Source organism: Girardinichthys multiradiatus, chromosome 9, assembly GCF_021462225.1.
Source record: "Girardinichthys multiradiatus isolate DD_20200921_A chromosome 9, DD_fGirMul_XY1, whole genome shotgun sequence".
NCBI classification, from domain to species: domain Eukaryota; kingdom Metazoa; phylum Chordata; class Actinopteri; order Cyprinodontiformes; family Goodeidae; genus Girardinichthys; species Girardinichthys multiradiatus.
The window spans coordinates 33,691,355-33,708,963 of NC_061802.1; the positions used below are offsets into that span (position 1 = coordinate 33,691,355).

Sequence of the window (17,609 nt, forward strand, 5' to 3'; positions counted from 1 at the left end):
GTAAGAGCTGCGCAGCCGCATGTTGAGTGATCTTCAGCTTTATTCAGAGGTATCCAAACGTAACATAAATCACTGCAGGAACATGAAACACATGGCAGTCAAGGATACAGACCCGAGTTGAGAGACGAGGAACCAGCAATCAACACATGAAACAGACTAACTAATATACTAAGGGAATACAAAGGGCAGTTAATCAAAAGGAAGAGGGAACAGGTGAGACAAGGAGGCAGGGAGACAGAAGGAACAGGTGAAACTAATGCATAGACTAAACATGGGCGAAGGGATTAATTAATAAAAAGACACAAACCAAAAACCACAAAGAAAGTCCAAAATATCACACCGTGACAGCATGTGTTTATGTGTTTGTGTTGAGTAGGTGTGTGTGGGTGTGCGTTTGTCACCTGTAAGTGTACATTTGTAGGTGTGGAGAGAACAGTAGAAGGCCTGCAATCCACAGCACCTAAGAGCAGCACAGGACTATTCTGTAAACATCTTCCACAAGGTTCAGGAGTGTGTTCATAGTTGGATGAGATAACCAGAATTGCAGTCTGATTCCCAAAGGTGTTCAAGAAGGTAAATGGTTGGTAAAAGGTTGAGGTGTGAAATATGCTTAGATGTTTATGTGGCATATTTAAGTCCCATGTAAACAATACAAATTCATAAGGACCATAAATTAATTAGATTTTGTTTGAATAACTGTTTTCATCCTGTTTTCAGTTGGGATATAGTGGTAATAATATCAAAATTGTGTAAAGGTATGGTATTTTGTCTATTAAAGAGCAAAAAATCTTTAAATCTAAGGATAGTGGTAAATATGACGTCATATTTAAATATTTGTACTGCTCTAGCATATGGAAACACACATTTTAATCAAAAATGTCATTAAACATTTGATCTGTACAGGTTGTCCAATGCATTAGGATGGTTTCTTGATATCATTTTATCAATTAACATTTTTCCATTCTTTATGGTAATGCTTTAGATCATGTCTGTTTCAGGTAATAAAACTTTACCAGGTAGTGGAAGAGGCATACTCTTTTTTTTTTTTTTTGCACTCTGCCTAATGTATAAATGCTCTGGTTACAAACCTTTAGTCCAGCTAAAGCTGACAAATAAAGTCCAGTTTTTCTTATTATTTAGTGGCTCAGATTCTTCTAGATAAATGTCTGTAGTGGTGGATCAGACATCCACGACTGTGAACATTATACAAACCCAGCATTCAAAAGTCAGCAACTTCTTTTCTTAGTTTGCTGTGATTCTTGTTGTGTACGTGCTTCCGATTGATGTCTCTGTTTGGCAGACACTGATACTGTTCTTGTTGTAAATTAAATACTGTTTTAACTGTCTATCAAAGCAGCAGTGTATGTGTTGTGACAGAGGTCACAGAAGTGGATTGTTCCCAGGATTTAGCCTGATTTACATGTCCTTTAATGACCAAGATGAAAATAGATGTAATGACCTTAGATTTTGAAAAGCTAAGCCCCCAGGAAGGTTACAGATACAATTCTATCTGTGCATACACATACTTCAACATTGTGTCATATAGTACTTCTTGCTTTATATCAGTTTAATTTTCTTTTACGGCAATTCATCTTGCACAATTTTGACCTCCTGAACCATTCTTCTCCTCAGCCTTGTTCTTTCCTCTGGCAGCCTCATAGCTTCTCCTTGAGCAAATAAAAGGCAAAGAATAGATTTCCGAAACGACGGGCAGCTCTCATACCTCTTTTAATTAGTCTGGTCCCTCAGTGTGGCTGCACAGCATGACAGTAAAGGTAGAAGGTGGTGAAGGACTAAGGGTAGTGCTGAAGTTGGTATTTTAAAGGGAGAACACATGTAGGGAATGCCTCGTCAGCTTTCATAGGCTTATAGTGAAGAATCCTTCATGCTCGTGAATGATATGATTGTTGCCACAAGTCATGAGACGGAAACGAAAGGGAAAAAAAGAAGAAAGAAAGGGAGAGGTGGGGGATAAAGTTAAAAGGGAGAGAAGAAGATAAGAATGGAGGAGAAAAAAAAGGATAAAGAGAATAAATTATAATTCAACCTGTAAAGACTCACAAATGAGAGAAACACAAAGATGGCAATTAGAGGAGTTTATTAGCTGATGTTTGAGTTATTTTGGCGCTCGGACCCCGGTGGAAGACATGGATGCTGATAATGACGTGAGCTTGAAGAAACATCTTAGGGTTAGAATTAGAGAAGTCTTCCCCTGGGGATCCTGATACTGGTGGTGGAGTGGAGGTCTGAGAAGATAAGGGAGTCGGAAGGAGCTTGACGCCTGATGGTGGAGATGGGGTGGAGGAGGGTCGAAGCTCAGCTGGAGATCAGGAGATTCTGCATAAGAAGGTCTTTTAAAGCAAAGCCTGGAGTGCTGATTGGCTGAAGAGGAATGTAGATCAGGAGTTCATTGGTTGAATGTGGTGGAGTAATTAGACGGATCTGGAAGTGGAGGTGAGTCTTCCAAGTTGAATTTTCGTCAAAACTCCATTGTCTTAGAAGTCTGCCTCTACACCTGCAGAAAGAGAAAAAAATAAAACACAGAGACAAATAACAAACGCAAATGTAACACCAGCGTTACTAAAAATACACATTGTATTTAGTTGCAACCACAGCTTAATATACAGACCAAAAGTTTGGACACACCTCATTCAAAGAGTTGTCTTTATTTTCATGACTATGAATATTGTAGGTTCACACTGAAGGCATCAAAATTATGAATTAACACATGTGGAATTATATACTGAACAAAAAAGTGTGAAACAACTGAAAATATGTCTTATATTCTAGGTTCTTCAAAGTAGCCACCTTTTGCTTTGATTACTGCTCCGCACACTCTTGGCATTCTGTTGATGAGCTTCAAGAGGTAGTCACCTGAAATGGTTTTCACTTCACAGGTGTGCCCTGTCAGGTATAAGTGGGATTTTAAGCCTTATAAATGGGGTTGGGACCATCAGTTGTGTTGTGCAGGAGGTGGATACAGTACACAGCTGAGAGTCCTAATAAATAAACTGTTAGAATTTGTATTATGGCAAGAAAAAAGCAGCTAAGTAATGAAAAATGAGTGGCCATCGTTACTTTAAGAAATGAAGGTCAGTCAGTCCGAACAATTGGGAAAACTTTGAAAGTGTCCCCAAGTGGAGTCGCAAAAACCATCAAGTGCTACAAAGAAACTGGCTCACATGAGGACCGCCCCAGGAAAGGAAGAACAAGAGTCACCTCTGCTGTGGACGATAAGTTCATCCGAGTCACCAGCCTCAGAAATCGCAGGTTAACAGCAGCTCAGATTAGAGAACAGGTCAATGCCACACAGAGTTCTGGCAGTAGACACATCTCTAGAACAACTGTTAAGAGGAGACTGAGTGAATCAGGCCTTCATGGTAAAATAGCTGCTAGGAAACCACTGCTGAGGACAGGCGACAAGCAGAAGAGACTTGTTTGGGCTAAAGAACACAAGGAATGGACATTAGACCAGTGGAAATCTGTGCTTTGGTCTGATGAGTCCAAGTTTGAAATCTTTGGTTTCAACCACCGTGTCTTTGTGCGGTGCAGAAGAGGTGAACGAATGGACTCTACATGCCTTGTTCCCACCGTGAAACATGTAGGAAGAGGTATGATGGTGTGGGGGGTGCTTTGCTGGTGACACTGTTGGGGATTTATTCAAAATTGAAGGCATACTGAACCAACATGGCTACAACAGCATCTTGGAGCGGCATGCTATTCCATCCAGTTTGCGTTTAGTTGGACCATCATTTATTTTTCAACAGGACAATGACCCCAAACACACCTCCAGGCTGTGTAAGGGCTTTTGACCAAGAAGGAGAGTGATGCAGTGCTGCGCCAGATGACCTGGCCTCCACAGTCACCGGACCTGAACCCAATCGAGATGGTTTGGGGTGAGCTGGACCGCAAAGTGAAGGCAAAAGGGCCAACAAGTGCTAAGCATCTCTGGGAACTCCTTCAAGACTGTTGGAAAACCATTTCAGGTGTCTACCTTTTGAAGCTCATCAACAGAATGCCAAGAGTGTGCGGAGCAGTAATCAAAGCAAAAGGTGGCTACTTTGCATTAACACGTGGAATTATATACTGAAAAGAAAAGTGTGAACAACTGAAAATATGTCTTATATTCTAGGTTCTTCATAGTTTTGATGCCTTCAGTGTGAAGCTACAATTTTCATAGTCATGAAAATAAAGAAAACTCTTTGAATGAGAAGGTGTGTCCAATCTTTTGGTCTGTACTGTATATCTGTAAACACCTTAATCCAAACACCTGTGGGTGTATGTGTGAGCATGTTTCTCCATAAGCATATTTAATAGCGGGTGTGAGGAGCCACAGACCTGCCCCCCAGGAGCCGAGCTGGACATGGGGGGCACAGATATCAAAGGGCCGCCGGAGCACAGCAGCCCTGGGAGGACCACTACCAGGACTACCGTGCCCCCTGCAGAGAAGAGCAGAGGAAGGGGAACACAATATAATTAAACCTTCAAGTAATATATAATATCAACTGATCTTCATTTTAGTTATGTTTTAACAGTGGATCAGGAAGTAGCAAAGATCAGTAAGGATGAAGTAAGAAAGGCATGGAAACAGATGAAGAGTGAAAAGGCAGTTGGCCCTGATGATTTACTTGTAGATGTCTGGAAGTGTCCAGGAGAGACAGCAGTATATTTGACTTGGCTGTTTAATGAGATCTTAGAGAGCAAGAAGATGCCTGAGGAATGGAGGGGAAGTATGCTGGTACCAATTTTCAAGAACAAGGGAGATGTGCATGGTTGTGGCAACTACAGAGGAATAAAGTTGATGAGTCATACAATGAAGTTATGGGAAAAAGTAGTGACTGAGGTCAGAAGTGAGCAACTTTTGGCAGCAGTATGGTCTCATGCCTGGAAAAAATACTATAGATGCAATATTCGAGTTGAGGATGTTGATAGAAAAGTACAGAGAAGTTCAGAGGGAGCTGCATTGTGTTTTTGTTGATCTAGAGAAAACATATGACAGGGTGCAAAAAGAGGAGTTGTGGTATTGTATGGGGAAGTTTGTAATAGCAGAGAAGTATGTTAGAGTGATGCAAGACATGCATGAGAGCTGTAAGACAGTGGTGAGGTGTGCTGTAGGTTTGGCTGAAGAGTTCATGGTGGAAGTGTTGGTTCAGGGTGGACAGAAATCTCAATGGACTATGATGTTTGCAGGTGACATTGTGATCTTTGGCATGAGCAGGGAACAGGTGGAGGAAATCGTTTTTTTTTTTTTGACCCCAAGTCAACGCCACAGCGACACCACACATACTTCCATAAGTCTGTAAGGACACAGTGAAAATTACCAACCCCAAGCACACACCACGCACCCAGCAGACAAACAAACCTCACCCCATTACAGGTTCGAGAGGCCTGCTTCAACCACAAAGCCCAGCGATGCCCGCCTAGCCGCATCCACAAACAGTGGCCAGAGCCTCAACACACAGGACCACCACAGCACGCCCTACTGAGGAGGACAGAACAAAAATTAGATGGAGACAGATGACTTGCTGTGGTGAACCCTGAAAGGAAAAAGCCAAAAAAAAAGAAGTTGTAATGGTAGTTTAGTTTAAGGCTTAATTGTGTTTAATTTACTTGGCACCATTTCATTATTCACTCATTATATGCCAGACATACAGTGTTACTAAAATGCTAGCAATAGTTTTTTTTTTTTCATTCATAAAGTTTCATCGGGCATGTCCTCTTTTTAGTCTAAAGGACATTGTTACCTAAAATAAACTGATGATCATTACAACTGCAAAATACATATAAGCAAGTTACAACTTCATCACTACAGCACTGCAATGTGCTGCTCTGGGTCAATTTTTCCTCAGTGTTATAACTAGCCATTACCACTTCATACCAAACTAGTTCCATGTTGTCCATGTTAGCAAACCATTTTGTATCCATTTACGTACAGGTAAGAATTATGGACATAATCATAAAATGTTCGAATATCACTTAGACTTTAATTATATATTTTTATTTCTTTGGTACTCACATGACACCTGATTTCCATTGATAGTGCCTCTAATCGCAGTTTGGACCAGATGACACATATGAAAAAATAGAAATTGTGATCGTTGATCAAATCAAAACAACTCTAATGGACTTCCTGCTAGTAGGTATTTACTGGGGTCCTATAACAAGATTTGTTTACTGTAAACTATGAGTAGTTGACAAAAAAATGCATTAAATCATTGGATGTCATGCCATGTATAAAATTGGCCGGAACAAGATGCAAAAAGCCACAAGGTGAGTCTTTTTGGCTATAAAACTGCAACTGAACTAAGGGCCGAAGGGGCGAAATGACTACCATCCACTGCGTGCCTTTCAGTGTTTGACTGACTGAAATACATGTAATCTCTTAAAAATACCATACAACATTCACTGTAAAGTAACTTTTGTAATTTCACTATATAAAAAACATGCAATCCGTACATTTGAAATACCAGACAACTATTGCTAAGGCATGCCCTCCTCAAGAGAGAGGTTGTTTTAGTGTTTCTGGTATTAAAACGTTTGGATCATTGCCTGTTTAGAGCGGTGGTTCCCAGTCTATTTTCTACTAGCCACCCTGCTTGCACAGAAAAGCTGTGTGTGCTCCACTTCACTTGAAGCTGGTTACATGTTTAATTTTATTGTGCTGAGAAGATGAATGATCCAACATGCACCTATTACTGACTGAAAATAACCTAAAATTAGTCAATCTGAACACATCAGCTTGTCCGTTGAAAACCAGAGTTTTTTTTTTTTCATTGTCCTCCCAGGAAATGATTCTCTGTTTTAGAATCGGCCTAAAATAGTTGAGGTCTTCACAGCTGAGGCTTTGTTTATCCCAATTGCAACACTCTTAATTTATTTGTTGCTTAGACTATGTGTTTATGTGGTGAAACTGGACTTTACTTACCCCCAAAGGGGTAAAAGTTCAGTCCGTATGCCTGCACAGAGAGATCTGATGTTTTAATCTGACTTTTTCCTCACTGTTTGACATTTTCCTAACTCTGTGTTTCAGGTTAAAAAAATATGTTTTTATTGATATGCTGCATCTGCCTAATGATCTGATTAAGTGATGGGGGGATTTATATCAATGATGGCAGCTTGTGTCCGGACTCTTTCTCTTCCACACCTACTGTGCTATTCTGGGATGCATAGAGTCATCAGCTTCTTCTGGAAGATGTTTCGTAGTTCTGCTAATCCTTGCTTCTCATCAGTAGATGTTTTGTCCTGCTTCTTGAGGGTCCTAAACCCATAGTTGGTGTATTGTAGAGGCTTTGCAATTCATGGTGAAGGTAGACTTGGTGTTGCATTTCTTGCAATAATTCGGACAAGTCCCCTGTCACCATGTCCTTTGGCTGTAAGTTGAATGATGTTGGACACATCCTTGTCAAACTGCAGCCACATGCTCTGATTGCTGGCAGGGGCCACTTTATCCACTTTAACACTTTATTCTGATGGATTCTTAGACCATGTTGGTTCTTTTCATGAGTCGTTAACAATATTTCTGTCCAACCGGAGATGTCGTCCTCCTCCTTTGTCAGGATCCCCTGGGTGTATCTCTTTTCAGAGATTCCCGTAGGTTGGTTCTGACTTTACTTTAATCAGAACAAAGTCAATTCAATCGCCTTGAGACAACATGTGTTTTGAAATGGCGCTATATAAATAAAATTGAATTGAACAAATTGAAAGTAGCAACCAAAATATACATTGTCAACCTTCTGTCTGCTATTTCTCATGCCTGTAGCCTACCTGCCTTTTATAGGTGCAAGCACAGTGACACATCCAAATGTGTTGAAGCAGTTATTTTCTGAATGTAATTAGTTACATTACTTTATTAAAGTCATTGAATATTTGCACTACTATTATATTAGAAATGGAGTAACTTGTAAAGTACCTAACAGTGGTTCACAAGCACTTTGGACATTATTGAGCAAGTTTGAACATTTCTATTTAAAGCTGTTTTTTTATTGCCATAGCTGTTTTATAGCAATGTTTTTACAATTTCAAAGTGTGATTTGAATGTTTTAAATGATTTTTTTTACTTGTAAATATGTATTAACTTAATTTCACAATAACATTAATTATATGACTATAAACCATCACAATAAACGTAATCAAGCATCTTTCGATTTCTGCTGTTGAGGAAAAGCACATATTGAGTAAAGCCATGGTAAATAACCTGTGATCTCATCATGTTGATCAGAGGAGTGCCGCTGCATGTATTCTGGTTGTGGCTTTGGTGCAGAGTTGATAATATTGGTTAAAAGAGCAACTCTGAAGCCTATATCCCAGGATGATGTAATACCCCTGCACCGCTGAGTTTGATTAACAGGGGAGCCTCCACAACCTGCAGTCAACAGCTGGGATTTATTATATCTTATTCATCCTAGGATCATACAAAGACATAAAAACAGAGAGAGAGAGGTGTTGAGGTATGAGAGAGATAAAATACCAAGACATATGGGCTTAAGTACAAGAAAGGGGGAGTAGAAACAATATAGGGAAAAGCGATTGAGAAAGTGAAGGAAGTGCAGACAGGAAAAGCCTGGCAGCTTTCCAACTGAAATATGGCCAGCTCCCAGGCCTGCTTTGACAAATTGATGACATCCTTTCACGACAACCATTTACAGCTGTACATAAAATGTTTTTGAACCTGTGACCTTAGTGATGGGTAAGGGTTTGTATTCAAAGGATGGTGTCAGAAGTGGTCAGATCAAGAAAGAAGCTTTTACTTTGAAAGAAACAATTCAAGGGTCATTTAAGACTAGATAACTAATCATGGAAACACACAATATTTGTTACATTTTCATTGTTTATTCTACGTTTAGTGGATCATGTTATTAATAAAATAACTATAACATATAAAAGGCAGATACTAGAGACTTGATCTTAGCCAAAAGACAGAGAAGCAATAACTTTTGTACAAATAAACAACAATTAATACTTTTCAAATGTATTCATGTCTTTAAAATCTGCATGCTAAACAACCTGCAAGGGTACCACTACACTAGGCACAGGCGTCATCGTTTTACATGGACCAGGGAGCATTTTTGCTGGATGAGGGACCAGAGGGCCTCAGTGCTGTTCTCTGATTAACGTGCATCTCTTCTGAGCAGAAATGGCCTCCAACAAATTTGGAAATGTCAAGGAGAGCGCTATGGATCAGCCACTGTTGTCACCACACGAGCCTTTGATGGTGGTGGTGTTACAATGTGGGCAGGTGTGTCTACTCTATACAGAAGTGCCCTACACTTTGTGAATGGTACAGCACACTACCTGTATCACATCATTATTCCAGTCATTGCGCCCTGCATAAACAACACAGGCCTAATATTATTCTTCATGGACCACGATGTTCCAGCTCATTGAGGATGCGTCGTTAGGGAACAGCTACTGGGGTACCATGAATAGTGTAGCCTGGACTTTCTCCAGACCTGTATCCTATAGAACACCAATGGGATCAGCTGAGTTGCCATCCAGAGGCGTGTAACTCTGTACGCCAGAACCTCAATGACCTGAGGGCCACCCTTCAAAAAAAGTGGAATGTCATCCTTCAGCAGACAATAAGTCGACTTGTGAACACCATTAGACGTTGTCAAGTTGTAATTGCTGCTCCAGGGGGCATGACACGTTATTGAGACATTGAGATTTTTGGTTGCGGTATACCTACTACTGTTGACTTTTGTTTCAATAAATTGTTTGAGATCAAAAAGTCACTGATGCCTGCTTCTACTTAACACTAGAACCCCCAGGGCCATCAATTTGACGGTTTTGAAAGTTTGACATGCCATAACTCTGGTTTATTAAAACTCTTATCTTCAATGGCATCCTGACTTTTTTAAAGTTGTGTCTTTTGTATTCCTATGTCTCTCTTTTTTTTTTAAAATAAAGTAAATAAAAGATCTAAGTATTTCTACCTCTAACTACCACAGCCGCTATTTTGACGGCCCTATTTACTTTGATTTTTTTTTTTCCCGTGGCTGAGTATACGCGCAAGCGTTTCCTAGCAACCACCACTCTAGAACGCAGTCTGAGACGGAGATTGTTGGCATCCTTCAAATGGCTTCTAGAAGGATATTTTCTGCTCAAGAGACATTGGAAAAGCTTCAAAAATTAGATGATCGTGATTTTGGGGTTGAGAGGGATTCTGATGACTCTTGGTCAGCATTCAGTTCCAGTGACAGCGGGTCAGAGAGTGTGCCTTCCCCGGCTAAAAAACACGAGTTGTCCCATTAGCAGGAGATTGTGACGCATTTTTTCAAGGTAGTAAAAGTCTAGCCCATGTAACGATTTTATCATTTTAGGCTATAGTTTACAGATTAGTAAACTAATAATATATAAACTACAGCAACAGTGCCACAATCAGCACAGGTTCAGAGATAGGGAGACGAGCCTGGTGCCCAGTGCCCAGCTATAAACCCAGCAATCCAGCTCCCTGGCAGGAGAGACACTACAAATCAAGGTACTGATAATGGACAAATAAATAAACAATAAGTTAGGTCATAGATATAGTAGCCCAGTAACAACAATCTATTCTGCACTTTACATCGTTTTCATTGCAAGACGAGCGCACACCTAGGAAGGAGGAGGAGATAGGAAACGATGGGACTGTGTGGACAGTGGTAGGGAGGAAAAAAGTACAGGGAGGCGTCAGAGCCAGAACGCGTAGACAGAGTGCCAGATCCAAGATGCCCAGACCGCGTTCCTCTGCGTGGTGGATGCCGAAATGCTCATCCACGTTCAGGGCGGCACCCTGGCTGAGGCCCGCAGAGTTTTAGGAAATGATTCCTCCTGGGACATGAGTGTGGATGAGCTGAAGGCATTTTTAGCACTAGTTTATGTCCACGAAGTGAAAGGGGGGCCTTAACATGGAGCTGTCCAGCTTTTGGTCAGATTAGTAAAGCTTTTTTTTTAAATGTACCCACTACTCTGTATTATTTTTCAGTACTATTTATAAATAATAATAAAACATAATAGGTTTTGATCAAATACTATTATTAATTCTTGTCAGAACCAAAATTTATAGCGTTAATGCGATGGCGTCATCACCGCCCTCGCATCTAGAATGCCCGCCGTCAAATTGACGGGCTTGGGAGTTTTAGTAGTGTTAGAATTCTAGGACTTCTAGTGTTGAATGCCCTACAGGGGTTGGACAATGAAACTGAAACACCTGTCATTTTAGTGTGGGAGGTTTCATGGCTAAATTGGACCAGCCTGGTAGCCAGTCTTCATTGATGGCACATTGCACCAGTAAGAGCAGAATGTGAAGGTTCAATTAGCAGGGTAAGAGCACAGTTTTGCTCAAAATATTGAAATGCACACAACATTATGGGTGACATACCAGAGTTCAAAAGAGGACAAATTGTTGGTGCATGTCTTGCTGGCGCATCTGTGACCAAGACAGCAAATCTTTGTGATGTATCAAGAGCCACGGTATCCAGGGTAATGTCAGCATACCACCAAGAAGGATGAACCACATCCAACAGGATTAACTGTGGACGCAAGAGGAAGCTGTCTGAAAAGGATGTTCGGGTGCTAACCCGGATTGTATCCAAAAAACATAAAACCACGGCTGCCCAAATCACGGCAGAATTAAATGTGCACCTGAACTCTCCTGTTTCTACCAGAACTGTCCGTCGAGAGCTCCACAGGGTCAATATACACGGTCGGGCTGCTATAGCCAAACCTTTGGTCACTCGTGCCAATGCCAAACGTCGGTTTCAATGGTGCAAGGAGCGCAAATCTTGGGCTGTGGACAATGTGAAACATGTATTGCTCTCTGATGAGTCCACCTTTATTGTTTTCCTCACATCCGGGAGAGTTACCGTGTGGAGAAGCCCCAAAGAAGCGTACCACCCAGACTGTTGCATGCCCAGAGTGAAGCATGGGGGTGGATCAGTGATGGTTTGGGCTGCCATATCATGGCATTCCCTTGGCTCAATACTTGTGCTAGATGGGCGCATCACTGCCAAGGACTACCGAACCATTCTTGAGGACTATGTGCATCCAATGGTTCAAACATTGTATCCTGAAGGCGGTGTCGTGTATCAGGATGACAATGCACCAATACACACAGCAAGACTGGTGAAAGATTGGTTTGATGAACATGAAACTGAAGTTGAACATCTCCCATGGCCTGCACAGTCACCAGATCTAAATATTATTGAGCCACTTTGGGGTGTTTTGGAGGAGCGAGTCAGGAAACATTTTCCTCCACCAGTATCACGTAGTGACCTGGCCACTATCCTGCAAGAAGAATGGCTTAAAATCCCTCTGACCACTGTACAGGACTTGTATATGTCATTCCCAAGACAAATTGACGCTGTATTGGCCGCAAAAGGAGGCCCTACACCACACTAATAAATTATTGTGGTCTAAAACAAGGTGTTTCATATTCATTGTCCAACCCCTGTACTTTCATAATATAATATCACTGTAGCGTGAAGTTATAAAGTATTCTGTAAATTTCACCCATTAGCCAAATATCCCTAACTTTTTTGGAATACTGTATATAACGCAAGTGATGAAATTGAAACATGTTAACTAGAGTCAGAAAGATGGATTTTTGAATAGGATGATGATATAAAAACTGTTCTAACTGCACAACAGAATAGTAAAAAACATACGGTATTAGTCTAACATTTGTTTCAGTCTTGTTTAATGGCACCAAGCTAGGAGCAGATAGTTGGCCTCCAAGCTTTGACGGTACCAAATGTTTTTTGTTTTTTTTACTATTTAATAGATTTTATTCATTTTGATTTATTAAACTAACACAAATGAAAATTGAACCTTATATTCTCTGTAAAGTTATGTTAATTTTAGGTGTTAAGAGTCTTTTTAAATATTTTTGTGCAAGACTTTAAACAAATTTTTTCACGACTTTGTGGAAATTATTTTGGTTTATTAAATTATGAAGTCCTACAATTGAGAAGGGCAGAAATATTTTAAAACTGTAACTTGTTATTTTAAATATCACTTTATCATCTTGTATTAGTGATTGTAAGTGTCATTAGTGATATTGTCTGCTGAAAAGTTTCTCGGTCTTACAGACTCGTAATGTGGTATAAATTACAGTCTCCTATTGAAGAGGTTCTTACATGTCTATGCTTCATCTGACCTCATTTTAAAACACCTCACTTGTACTGGAGACTGCTAGATTTGAGTTTTCCTCACTCAGTTAAGTGTTCACACTGAGGAATGTTGTTGTTGATGCCAGTCAGTTCCCCATTTTTTACCTTTCCAATTTTGGTGCCTTTGTAACCTACTGGAAGTGACTAACTTGGATTTTCTTTAATCTACTCATAGTCTAATAAAAGAAAACATGGTTGTGTCGTTTCCATAAATGTTACCTAACAACAGGAGCTACAGTCAAAGCTTGTTTGATATGGGGTCATTATACAACATAGTTTATAGGAGTTAAATGGTCCAAACCAGGATCAGAACTAAACTAAATGGAAAGAGAGTATAGAGTGAAATACACACCCATATCCATTGTTGCAGCTATGGTAAGATGGTGCATTCACTGTTCATGGATTTTTTAATTTCCCACCTCTCAGTCACCAGTCAGGGGTGATCAAGGTGAAAATTGGCTGGTTTTAGTCACCAGGTTGTTCCTCAGTGCAAAACCATTCAGTTTCTTTTATTTTGAAAGCCATTTCTTTTTTGTGTGCTGCAGGTTCTGGTGTGTCAATAATTATGATTTTTCAATTTACAGAATTCAAATTAATCCTCTGTTCTTAGATAAGTACTGTCTTTTAGGCTTGCATGGGCTACACTCTGTATTAGGCATTCACTAACTTGTTATTTTATTTTGGTCCAAATCCTCAGCCATGCATTGATAGACCAACAGTCGCTTGTCCCAGAGGTATTCACCACACTGCCTTTTTTTCTCTGCTTGTGTACAAAATGTTGAAATTGCTTCTTTTCCATACCTTCGCCTCAAGCTACATTTATATTCAAGGCAAAGGCATGCAGACGGCCAAGGGGACCTTGATGTGCTCACAAGTTTAATATTTGCCACCTTATAAAGTGGCTTTGCAGACCAGCAAATGAGGAGTCTGAGCCATTTGAAAATTGCCATACCACCACCCCTTCCTGGGCTAAAAAGCTTTCTGTCACCTCATTTTTCTGGAGGATCTCTATGTTCCTCTGTCTCCCTTTACCTTGCCCCTATTCATTTTCTCATTGCAGTCATCCTCTCTTTCTCCCTATTTATTTTTCCTTTTCTTACTCTGCCCCTTCTTTATTTACAAATAAGATGAGCTTGCTGTTTCTGCCTTCGCAGAGCCAGGTAATATGTTTGAGGCAAAATAAAGAGAGATTTTCTGCTATCTTAACAGGGGCCTGGCTGCATTGGTGGTTGTGAATAGGAGAGACCGGGGTGGCTTTCACCTGTAAGTAATAGCTCTCTATATAGTTTTGGGCAGCCCTGAAGCTTAGTCTGTACTCTATACCATCAGGGTGCTTTCCAGTGTCAGCCCGGTCAGCTGTGCTTGATACACATGTGTATTTCTCCCTCATGGACTAACAAGGGAGGTGAAAATTGAATAACTGTAGTAGAAATGAATTAGTGTAATCGTTCAATCCAAGAACAACACTTTATAAGCTGCATACAATATCCTTTGTGTGAGTTTTGGTTTACAAGGTAATGCTAATGGTGTTGGAAAACACTTCATTGTAATTGAGTGCACTTTTGCTTTATGTAGTGAAATTCCTGCAACAATCATAGCCTCATTTTCTTTCAAATCTCTTCTCCTCCAAGTGCCCTTTCATCCCATTGTCCTTAGTCAGCCAAAGTCCTGATTAACAAAACCTTTTTCCTGTCAGCATAAATGGCTCCTAATTCATGTGCAGTGTACAGGTTATGTGTAGTAATCAACGTGTGCCTTTTCAAAGTCTTGTACAGGAAATAAAATGTCCTTTAATATAACAATAGTAAGTAAATAAGAAGGCAAGTGCAAAATGGGTTTAGATTTGCATTAAATAAGAAAATTGAAGAAATTATCACACAAAGCTGTCAAACACATAGACCCTTATTTTTTTAAGGAAAATGTAGGTAAGGTCTTTTTCAGGGAAATTTTTAGGTTTTGTCAATTTGAACATGACAGTAGAAAAGCTTTAAATCCCACGCCAGGTCTCAGATTGTTTCTGCAAGTTTATGTAGGTTTTGACTCGTAGTATGTCAGAGAAAATAAAGCTGTACCAAAGGGTTATTAGTACATACCAGTGCAAAATTATGTTTGTCAGCGTAAGATTTTAAGGGATATCTTTATTCTGGGTTATTTTAGTAACCTAGATTTTGTGGAAGATCAAAGCAGAAAATTTTATGCTTGCTTGCTTATTTGACAAGATGGAGCACAATGGAGAAAACAACTTTTAGCTCTAAAAAAGAAATACTTTTAGACAGCTGTGACCAAGCGTTAAATAGCACGAGCATGTAAAGAGATTTAAATTGGCAGTCCTGTGGATATCTTGTGTTTAGTAGTGCTCAGTAGACCTAGGTTTTATAGATTTTTTTGCATTAATAGCCACTGAGTGATCAGTGGCTATTAAGTCCATTTCATCTTCCAAAGTGAAACCAGGTGCTCTTAATCAATAGCAGTGCATGCGCTGTTCACACTGGAGTTTTTAGACAACAGGACCTTTTTGCAGGTGACAGAAGATGCAAGATTTAAATATGAATTTCACTGGAGTGCTCCTATCACCAACCTATTGTTACTACTGAATCACTGCATGCAATGTCAGTATCACAAATAACTGCTTTAACTGCAAAAAATATTAATAATACATATTTTGTTACCCTTGTTGTTTATTGCAGCACAAAATGTTTCTGAAGGTAACGTGGTAGTAAAGCTATTACAGAACAAAGTTGCTTTATGGCCAAAGCAGCAAACGTCATTAGTAACTTTTTCAATGGAATCTTTTCGTGAAGATGGAAATAATGCAGTTAGTTGGTTTTTTTTTTCATTCCTGTGACTGCATACACTACTCATCAACTTGTGTCTATGCTTGCAATAAACCAAAAACAGAATGACATTAACACACTTGGTTTAGGTATTTGCTTGTTTATCGCAAGTCATAATGTAGCAACAATATCATATATGGCATGTTTTCTTAATATAGTGCAGCTATATAGTCAGAGGGAAATAGGACTTCACCCAGCACTTCTAATGTGTGACTGTTAAATACTAATGTTAGGCAGATATGCTATTATATTAAAGAGATTGTATACAACATTGGCTTTTCTATGTTTCAGGTTTTGTTTGTGTCTTATTATTATTTCTTTGTAGTGATGCTGTCTTTTTAAAATCTAAAACAAGTTTGTTTTGCACTGTCTTCCATTCATCTGTGTTGTGTACGTAAATTGATGTATGTAAATTTATTTGACAAATATTGCTCTTATGTATTTATATCTGCACATGTGCTCTAAACAATTCTTCCTCTGTTCACATTATATATACTTTGTCCTCCTTCCTAGGCTACAGTCGTATATATTCATCTAAAAATATTTATGTTTAGATTTCATTGTTCCAAATATATCTAGCATATTTAAAATGCAGATCTTTTTTTCTCCTTCACAGCCTGCAATTTTTTCTGGACTCAGGTAACTGTTATTACCTGAGTGTGCACAATCTGAGCGAGGGTTTTATGTGTTTTTATAATACTAGTCATGAAAGCCAAGCAAAAGTTGAGGAAAACATATAGTTCTTTAACATCCATGCCTTCACCTCACTTTTCTGATTTGACACTTGAGTGGTACTTTTTCTCTGTACTTTTATCTTTATTTGGTTACACCCCTTTTTGCCTCACAATCTTTGACATTAAACCAGCCAGTTTTAATTACTGTTTTTCTCTTCTCAGAACCCCCTAAATTCCCCCCAATTTGCATAGTAATAAGACAAATAATCAAGTTATCACATCAATAAGTCTGTCTCAGCTTGCTCTCCTTCTCCACCTTGTGTATTTTTTATATTGTTTTTCTAGACAACAGTTTTCGTACAGTTTCCTACAAAATGTTTCAATTTTCAATTTTTATGTCCATACTATGTCCATAAAACTCTCCATCCATCCATCCATCCATCCATCCATCCATCCATCCATCCATCCATCCATCCATCCATCCATCCATCCATCCACTAGAATGTTTTTTATTTCCATATGTAAGGCTTTTAGGAACCGTCTGATGACCATGACTTTATTCCGTTTAATGTTATACAGATTTTATAGGCTTAAAACAATCCACCCACACATCCATTACTCCAGTCTAGTTTCTTTTATCTTCTACTTATATTTCACAAGCAGCAAAAGAAAGTGACAAACAAAGATACATGCCGTGGATCAGACACAAACACGCAACAGTCTTCTTTTGTGAGGGAAATGTGCAGCGCTAAAAAACATTTATGTGTGACTCAGTCTGACAGGTTGCATGCTAAAAGCTTGGAAATATCTCTGTGGAAGAAAAACAGGCCTTTGTCACCTGAAGGGTAGCCTCATTGTTCACCCTAAGGGACTTCACAGACACTGATTGGCCTAACTCCCCCTGTGATAGCAGCGCTGTTATGTGTGTGTGTGTGTGTGTGTGTGTGTGTGTGTGT

The 17,609-nt window shown here is 39.5% G+C and overlaps 1 protein-coding gene across 2 annotated transcripts in view; it reads left to right on the forward strand.

Annotated features, from left to right (window-relative positions):
• The window catches only part of ncanb (neurocan b), a 250,046-nt gene that overhangs the window by 35,243 nt on the left and 197,194 nt on the right, over positions 1–17,609 (forward strand). Inside the window, exon 1 of one of the 2 annotated variants that reach the window (XM_047375782.1) lies at positions 16,594–16,618. The exons of the other annotated variant lie outside the window; for it this stretch is intronic. The gene's annotated coding sequence lies outside the window, so the exon portion shown is untranslated. Of the gene's footprint in view, positions 1–16,593; positions 16,619–17,609 lie in introns of those variants that run through there. 2 annotated transcript variants of the gene reach the window in all.